This window comes from Salarias fasciatus, chromosome 3 (genome assembly GCF_902148845.1).
Source record: "Salarias fasciatus chromosome 3, fSalaFa1.1, whole genome shotgun sequence".
Taxonomy (NCBI): Eukaryota; Metazoa; Chordata; class Actinopteri; order Blenniiformes; family Blenniidae; genus Salarias; species Salarias fasciatus.
In genome coordinates, this window is record NC_043747.1 from 19,263,572 (window position 1) to 19,268,981 (window position 5,410).

The window sequence follows — 5,410 nt, forward strand, 5'->3', positions numbered from 1 at the left end:
AGTTACAAAAACTTATGGCAGCTTTACCTTTCAATGAAGTTTAAAGGTAAAGTTTCTCAACGTTTCCTGAAGTTTACTGTAATAATAAACATCAATGGAAAATGCAGGCGTCCCATTTCCCTGTTTCCAAGACGATCCTGTTGAAAATATACATTACAGATGCAGACGTGGATGCAGACGTCACGTACCTTTCTTTCCTTTTACTTTACACTTATTGGGGAATACTTGAGCATAGGTCACTTCATCAACTACTATTTTCTTTCTGCTCTCTAAGTGCTGTCAGAGGAGAATTTTTAGTTACTTTAGTGGAATGTTTAACTTATTGATGACTCTTCACTTTTAGAGTTGAAGACAAAGATTTGTGCTTTCTGCTGCTTCCATTCTTCAAACTGTCTCTTTCCTTGTTTCAGTCTCTATGAGGAGGATTCACAGTTATCAGGAGTTACCAGAGTCTCTGCTTCCATTAAAATAAGTTATTAAATCAAACATTTTCATTGGAATTCTTCATGTTTGGTCTCTATAAACACAACCAGCCTATGAAGATAAAATAACCCTTAAAATAATCCCACTGGGGGAAATCCAGTCATCACAACAGCTCCACATTTAAGAAATATGAAACAAGAAGTAACAAAGAAAAGCTTACACGGACTAAATATTTATTATGCCAAAACTGAAGTAAAAGAACATTATTTACATTGCAACGTCATTGCATTTTAGACAGGGCTTGTGCTGGAATTACACTGATCGTGAGCTGTAACTATTCATGTATAAAAGACAAAAAAAAAGTTTTAAAAACCTGAAATTGTTCCAAAGTAAAAAAGTAACAAAACAGAAATGTTAAAACAATAATAATCAGCAGAACAACAGTTGGAGACTACGTATAAAAAAGGCCTGTGTAGATTTCAAATTAAAATCCTCTGATAATCACAACAAAGTGATGTGATAATTGATGTGAAACAGTGTGAAAGAAACGACAGAATCTATCAATCAACCAGACATTTTCACGTCAAATATGTGGAATGAAGCCTCTTCCTCCACACACCGTCCTACACACAGTGTGTATTCTGTGTATGAGGAGCAGCTCCTTGTTTCAACCACCAGGCTTGATCTGGTTTCAGTCGCTTTTCATGTTTTAATCAGAACCTGTTGATTCTCGGACTCTGCTGTGGTTTCCAGTCCTGAAGATGAGGCTCCACTGGCATCACTGACACTGATTTATGGCTTTTCCTTCCTCCGTCCTAAAATTCAGTTCAAGTTTAGAATTTTGAATAGATTTTTACATATATTTTCACAGAATGGAGAGACTTTCCTTTATTTCTTATTCTGTGTACTCACATCATTCATGAAGATCATCAAGCTGGTGGGATGTGACGTTGATGTAATCCTGAGCTGGTTCACCTGTATTGATATCATATAAATTTCCATCAGTACTGTTTGATCATGTTTCTCTGTTCAGCACTTCCTTTTCACTGAGGTCGCTGCAACAAGCTCAAGACTCAACCTGGACTTTATTTCATAGAAGGTTTGTGTCAGACTGACCGTTTGCAGGGTTTCCAGGGCGTCTGAGGGATTCATAAAGAGAAACATCACCTAGAAGAAGTCAAAGAAATGCAGATCAGACACTTCAGCAAGCAGTTAAAGTCAGACCAGATGATATTAGGAGAGTATTAATTCTGAATGTGAACCGTGCAGGAGAGAGGAGTAAAGTTGACTTTCACTCTGGGTCACTGGCTGGTTTGTCGCAGAGCTTTGATTGACATACAAAGACTCAATACGTCTGAAAATGAAGCAAATTATTCAGGAACATGCAGCTTATTGCAATTAAAACCAGAGATGAGTGTCATACCAACCTGCTGCAGCATGACCCTGGAAAACAAATCAATTATATCAAACCATTTTCTGTTAACAGTTTTTAAGATTGTATAAAATCTAATTCCATCATCATTTTTCAAGAGGTTTTAAAGTTAAAATCAACTCACTCTTTTTGCATTTGTAGCACCACAGCAGGCAGAGGATGAAAATAAGCAAAACTCCACAAACCAGCCCAAAGATCAACCAGACATGGAATGAAGAGCTCTCAGATCTGGACACTGCAACACTGAATATTGTGGAAGATTAAAACTCATGGTTGGAAGCGTTTATCAGGATAGTGACCATATTTGGTAACTTCCTGTTCTCTGAACTAATGCAATCACAATAAATAGCTCATAAAAACATTGAAATATGTTCAGTTTAATGATCTCCAACACATTGCATTACATATAAAAGGCACAGAGGCATGTTTAATCACACTCACTATGAAGTCATATAAATTCAGAGTTTAGTCTCAATGTGGATCAGTATTTTTAGTTTCCATACATTTGGAAGCTCTTTGTTTGTATCCTATCAAGAGTTAACATCACATAAAGAATTTACAATAATATTGTGAAGAACATGTAAGAAGTTAGTCACCTTTCACAGCCATCCAGCTTTGTGCTGATTCTCTTCCATTGTACTGACACTTGTAGAAACCTTCATCTGATTCTGACACTGCAGAGATCTTCATCTCTCCTCGTCTCTCATTTTCAATGACTTTGTTATTTTTGTAGAAAAACACATCCGAGGGAATATTTCCAGTCTTCATGACACAGAGGAGAGTTACAGACTCTCCCACAGGTACAGGATACACAGGGCTCACCAGGATAACGCCATCAGCTGGAAAACAGAGTTCAGTTCATTCATTAGAAGGTGAGACGACGAGGATGGAAAATACACACTAATAAGTTGGTATTTTTCATCCATCTGTCCATCTTCTGTAGCGCTCCATCATACTGAATGTTCCAGGCTGCTGGAGTTAAATCTCAGCAGACTCTGGGTGAGGGCAGAGGACACGCTGGACAGTTCGACACTTCATCACAGGACAGAAAATCAAACACATTCACATCACACCAGCTTTGATTTTCATTCACCTTTTTTTGTTTTTTTAAATTACTTTTTAAATTTTTAAATAAAAGTGAAAAAAGCCTCAAAACTCCCAACGAGCAGAGAAAAAGACAACTCACAGTGTGTGGAGATGTTGACTGCATTGCTGAACTCTGTTCCAGACTCACACCAGTACACAGCTTTTCTTGGAGCCTCATTCTTAATATATGTTGATTCATTGATTGTAGCTGGAGGAAGAAAGCTCAACAGCGAGTCGTCAGTCAGAAACTGGATCAGCCTCCACTGGGAAGAGTTTCCTTCACATGTCAGTGAGAGAGATTCAGAGGTGAAGTGTTGGACTCTGTCAGGATTCACTGTGAGAGACGCTGATGGATGAACACCTGGACAAAACATCAAGGCTCAGTGAAGGATGGCATTTCTATTGTGGCTGCTGGAAGACAACAGTTCAAGTGTTCCAGAAAGACAAACTGACCTGAAGACCAGACAAATGTGGGACGACTGTGTTGTGTGTAAATCAGCGGATCCCCTCGTCCAGCTGAACATGCATATCCTGCTGTGTGTGTCTGTCCATGAACTGTGAAGGAATTGTTTGCTGTCCCACTGCTGGTACCAGGTAGAGGCTCATAGGTGTAGGAATCCTGAGAGTTTGGAACAGCTTTGAACCAGTAGAAGCTCCACCCTGCTGACGGAGGCTCAGTGTGACAGATCAGAGTGACTGAAGCTCCAGGAATCAACCATGATGGAGACACAGAGAGGACGAGCTTCAGTCCTGCAGGAGAGAGGTTATTTTCTCAAATCAAAATGTAATACATGTTGGCCTGGATTATGGGATTCATTCTTGACTGAATTTAAAAAAAAAAAAAAAAAAAAAACATAACTTGTGTTGTGTCCAATTGTTTTCTCATCTGTTCCTCTTCTCTCTCTCTCTCTCTCTCTCTCTCTCACACACACACACACACACAGACACAGACACACACACACAGACACACAGGTTCGTATTTCCTTCCATTGACTCCCATTCATGTCTAACTCCTAATCCTGACCCTTACCTTACCCCTAAACCACACCAAAACAAAGGCTAACCCTAAAAAAAATGTTTTTGCACTTTTACTTTTTTCAGTAACAACACTGTTAGCAATTGCTGTAAATTTACGGCCAATTTTCAGCACTAATCTACTGTTTTTATGTAATACGGTTTTGTACTGTATTTTGCAATGCATTGTGGTGTAGTAAATTTGAAGCGATGGCACAAAAACCTATCACGGTATGTCAATGTTTCAAATTACAGTACACTAAAGTATTTTTGGAAAAGTGGGTATTTTTCCTGAAGTCGATAGGAGGAGGCACTTCAGAGAACATTACTTGTAAGATAGCATCTGCAGCAATCGGGCTTCACATCTGCTCAGTATAAGGTAATGTTTATTAATAATTGTTCTGTAAGGATTTTTATTTTAATCAGAAAGTCTGACTGAGCAAAAATACTGTTGGACAGAGAGATGTTCAGCAAGATGTCGAGCTAATGTTTGTGTGTGATTTTGAAATGTCACCTATCATTAAGATTTAGACTTGAAAAAAGTAAGTTCAATATTCACCTGCTTTGCCATCACTATTAAATCAAATGTGAACTTTTTGGGTTAGCTGTAAATTGTACTCAGAGCAGCAGTTAGCTAGCTACACACTAACTGGTGTTAGCTATTGTTAGCCATTTGTTTTTACCCGTTTTGAACAGCGGCAGACGCCCCGAAGTCAAAGCCAAAGTCTGGCAGTTGTGTAGGCAACTTTTTTTTTAAGTTTTTCACGCATTGGCAGCAAAATGTTTCCCTGTCAGGTCTGTGGTCGTAACTGTGCCACAATATTGGCTCATATTATGTTACAACTCCATTTATCTAAAAATACATATGTGTCTCAGGTGTTTTCTCATTTGGTAAGGGACAGTCTGACAAGCAAATTCAAGAATAAATCCCATTCAATTTAGTTTGCTACTCAGATCTCTTTTGGTTTGTTACTCTGGGTCATGCAGATTTTATGCAATTGTTGTTTCACAGTAAAATTATTTGTTTTAACGCTTCGCTTAAAAATAAAAGTGTGTTTAATTCATGTCCTTTCTCTGTTGTTGTTTTTGAATAATTAATCTTCATAATGCATCATTTTGTGCAGATTTATGTAGCTCACAGAACAATAAGGTTCTAATTTTAATTAAATTGAAGATTTATAATTTAAACTTTGCAAACTGCCTAATTGAGATGTTTTATTATCAATTATTGCTGTCTGCATTAAAAAAGTGGGAATTTAAAGTAATCTACAAGAAACCTTCCCATAATGCAATATGTGAAAACTGTGTGCATACTGTAGAAGTACAATGTAGCTGCTGTGTCTGCTGCCAGTTTTGTAATGTAAATTGTAAAAACATACAGAAATATGTTATTTTTTTTTTCTACAGCAATAGGCTGTAAAGTCATGTCACAGTATGAATACCGTAAAATAACAG

The 5,410-nt window shown here is 37.7% G+C and overlaps 1 long non-coding RNA gene across 2 annotated transcripts; it reads right to left on the minus strand.

The window, feature by feature from the left end:
• Positions 1–727: 727 nt before the first annotated feature.
• On the minus strand, positions 728–3,685 carry LOC115386058 (uncharacterized). Of its 2 annotated transcripts, none has more exons than XR_003931257.1 (9): positions 3,395–3,685; positions 3,042–3,302; positions 2,452–2,694; positions 1,980–2,090; positions 1,851–1,866; positions 1,686–1,777; positions 1,540–1,590; positions 1,336–1,398; positions 728–1,238 (listed from the first exon to the last, which is right to left on the minus strand). It is a non-coding gene; the product is annotated as an uncharacterized LOC115386058 (long non-coding RNA). The 2 variants fall into 2 exon arrangements; XR_003931258.1 differs by having other exon boundaries at positions 1,980–2,098.
• Positions 3,686–5,410: the final 1,725 nt, after the last annotated feature.